Here is a 3,987-nt window from a genome sequence, read left to right on the forward strand (position 1 = left end):
GTCTATATATATATAAAAGCCAAAGCAACCTGCCAACTGGCCAGTAGCTATGATGCACACTGACCACCAGGGGGCAGATGCTGAACACAGGAACTGCCGAGCTGTGGTTACTTGGCAGCAATGGTTCTTGGGTGACGCACTCAGAACCAGAGAGGAGGGAGCCCGATTCCTGGGTGTGTCACCTGAGAACCACCCTCTCGCAATCCGGGACCCCTCAGGGGATGTCAGAGTGCCGGTTTTGGCCCAATACCCACAGGCTAGGCCAAGGAACCCCACCTGCCATAGGAACCCTGGGCCTCTAGTATGAATATAAATTTCCTGGTTAATCTCTTCCTGCCTCCAACTCCCATTTCCACCTTCCCTCTGAAATTTGTCAGTTTGTTCCTTGCTGGCTTGGTGTTTCTGTGTTGACTTTGTACACTCTTACTCTGTTTAGCCTGTTTTAAATTATTTTTCTATGAATTAGTACCCCATTTTCTTTCTTATTCTCTGACTCTAAGATTTATCTTTTTAAAAACTCTTCTGAGTATCTATTTTATATGACATTCTGTTTTCAAAATTACCTCTATGTTTTCATTCTTTTCCTTTTTACTTCCCATGCACTAACAAACTCTTGATTTCAGTTACTTACATTTTTTACCATTCTGTTTAATTTAATTTAATAGTTTAATATAATAAATATCCTTTCTAATTTTAAGTCTTCTACTGTTACCTTTCCCTATTATTTCTAGCATTAATTGTAACCTACTGTTACAGTTTTTCAGGAAGAAACTGTTTTTCCCATCCACATGCTGATCCCAAGCTAAGATATATTCTTTTTTCTTCTACTTTTCAGGCTGATGGCTTTTGTCCAATGAGCCCTTTCACTGACTCATTCCTTTTAGTGTTTGGGCTTCATTCAGGGGTCTCACTTCCAACATCTCATGAAGCATGAGTCCAAAGCAGTGCCTTCTGTCCTATGCTACACGCAGCCTGGCCAGTGTTGCTCAGTGGTTGTGTTGACCCATGGACCAGGAGATCACTGGTTCGATTCCTGGTTAGGGCAGGGCACATGCTTGGGTTTGGGGCTAAATCTCCAGTAGGGGGTATGCAGGAGGCAGCCAACTGATGTTTCTCTCTCATTGATGTTTCTATCTCTCTATCCCTCTCCCTTCCTCTCTCTCTAAAAATCAATTTTTTAAAAAGCCAGTTCCTTTGATTTGGAAAATTATCAAAGTCCCAAGGATAGCCGTAGCTGTAGTTTCAGATGATCACTTGTATTTCCAGCTGACTCCTAAGTTTTGGCTCCTTGTAGGTTTCTCTAACTTTCTTATTAACTTGGCTGCACTTTAAAAAGATGTTTGTTATCTCTTTTATTGAGTTCACATAACATGAAAGCAACCATTTTGAAAGATAAATTTCAATGACATTTATCACATTTACGATGTTGTGCAACCACCACTTTTATCAACTTCAAAAACATTTCATTACCCCAAAGGGAAGCCCTGAACATGTTGAGCAGTTAATACACCATTTCTTTCTCCCCCAGCTCCTGGCAACCACTACTCACTTTCTGTCTTACTGTTCCAGATATTTCATGTAAATGATATCATATAATATGTGACCTTTTGTGTCTGGCTTCTTTTATTTAACATAATAAGGTGCCTATTATATGTTTAGCTATAGTTTTTAGCTATTTGTATTGGGAATAAGGGACTTTATTGAAAATTTCTTTTGACTGACATTTATCTGTTGGAATCCTGAAACTTTCACTCAATGTTTTCCTTTTTTTAAAGCAAGGATAAGAGAGTTTCTTCTAATATTTGGTCAATAATTCCTTAAAATGGTGGGCATTCAAAACATAAATTCATTTGAGCCATATTTTGAATCCCAGACTAAATTTTACTTAATAAATTTTCAGAAAAAGTATTTTTTCTAACTCCACCAATTTATTAAAACAGGAAAAAATACATTGTGAATATGCTATCTCCTTACTTATCTCTCCCATAGGGATCAAACCTTAATGAGCTTTCACATAGGAGCTGGAAGTAGCATTTGTTTCTCCAAGCGATGAAATAATGTCTCTAGAAAAGAATAGCCAGAGGCAAATATGGGATCTACCTATTTTGGTAGAATGATTTTGAATGTGCAGATTTCCTGATGGTGTTTGGACAGAGAGAACACTGTATTTATTAATTGAAGAGAAGTGCTTCTCAAGAGGGACTCCAGATTTTCAAGGGTCTGTCTTCTTTTCTTTTACCATGTGACAAGTTTCTTCTGCTCCAATTGTAGGTGCAGAAGCATTTATCAGAAGTAATCATCCTTGTAATTTGCTAGTAAAGATTTGCCTTTGTCAGGTGCACTTATTTCCATGGGTGACCTAGCTGAGATTGACCCAGGACCACTGAAATCAGGAGCTTTGAAGTGGATATGTGTGATCTTAATGGATAAAATTCATCATCTGCCTCTTCATTATCCAGTATTCATGTCTGGTAGCGCTTTTATTCAACTTAGACACAAGCTTCTCAAATGCATAGGCTTCGTTTGCTCAAATTGTCCCTTATTTGTCTCAGTTGGGCAGGAAAAGAATTACATTAGAAACTTCTGAAACATCTAATTCAACTGGTACAGGATACTTTCATCTGGACCAATGGTTCTCAACAGAAGGTGATTTCCTCCCCCCCCCCCCGCCCCCAGAGAGCATTTAGCAATGTCTGGAGATATTTTTGTTTTGTTTTTCACAAAAAATGGGGGGGGGGGCAGAGATGGTATTACTGGTGGGGTAGAAGTCTGGTGTATTAGTGTTCTCTAGAGAAACAGTAGGATGGATATATAGTCATTGGCTCACATGACTGTGGAAACTGAGACGTTCAATAATCTGCCATCTACACGATGGAGAACCAGAAAAGCCAGGGGTATAATTCAGTCCAAATCAGAAAACCCGAAAACCAGGGAGCCAATGGCTTAAATTCAAGTCTGAGGCCTGGAGAAGATGAGATGTGCCAAGTCAAGCAAGCGGGCAAGAAGTAAAAGGGGCAAATTCCTCCTTCCTCTACCTTTTGCTCTATTAGGCCCTCAACAAGTTGGCTGATGCCCACCTACATTGCGGAGGGCAATCTGCATTAGTAAGTGCACTAATTCAAATGCTAATCTCATAGACACATATATCCAGAAATGATGGGCAGTCATGTTCACACATAAAATTGACCATCACACCAGGAGTGCTGTTAAACATCTTTCAATGCATAGAGCAACCCCCATAACAAAGACATTTGTTGTCCAAAATGTCAATTGTGCAGAAGTTGAGAAACCCTGACCAACTTGAAGCAATTCTAAAATTCGATCTTATTCCTTTTTGGTGTCAGATGATTTTGACTTTTTTAAAAAAGCATTTAAGCCCTCGCTGGTTTGGCTCAGTGGATAGAGCATCAGCCTGTGGACTGAAGAGTCCTGGGTTCGATTCCTGTCAAAGGCATGTACCTTGGTTTCAGGGTCCTCTTCAGCCAATGCCCTGGTCAGGGCTCATGCACTGATTGATATATTCATTTCTTTGTTAATTCATTACACATGAGACTTTACTGAACATCATTACCTCTATGCTAACAGCTGGGGACATAGAAGAAACCTGCAAAGGTAGAGTTCTTTGAATAGTTCAATGTTGGAGGAATTTTGACATATGTTCCCTTTATCTGAGCCTCACAATTTAGTATTTGATCATACCCTGCTACTTAGTACTCTCAAACTGACTTCTTTGTGTTGATTTCTCCACCTGAACCAGAACAAAATATCTTTGGACTAAGATTGCCAGATAAAGTATAAAACATTTGGTTAAATTTAAAATAAATAATGAATAGTTTTTAGTATGATTATATTGAAAATATTGCATGAAACACATTGATATTACAAAATATCATTCATTGAAACTCAAATGTAACTGAGCATCTTGTATTTTTATTAGCTAAATCTTGAAATATTGTTTAGGGCAAGGATTCTCTAATATTTTCCCTA

This window comes from Myotis davidii, unplaced genomic scaffold (assembly GCF_000327345.1).
Source record: "Myotis davidii unplaced genomic scaffold, ASM32734v1 scaffold1673, whole genome shotgun sequence".
NCBI classification, from domain to species: Eukaryota; Metazoa; Chordata; class Mammalia; order Chiroptera; family Vespertilionidae; genus Myotis; species Myotis davidii.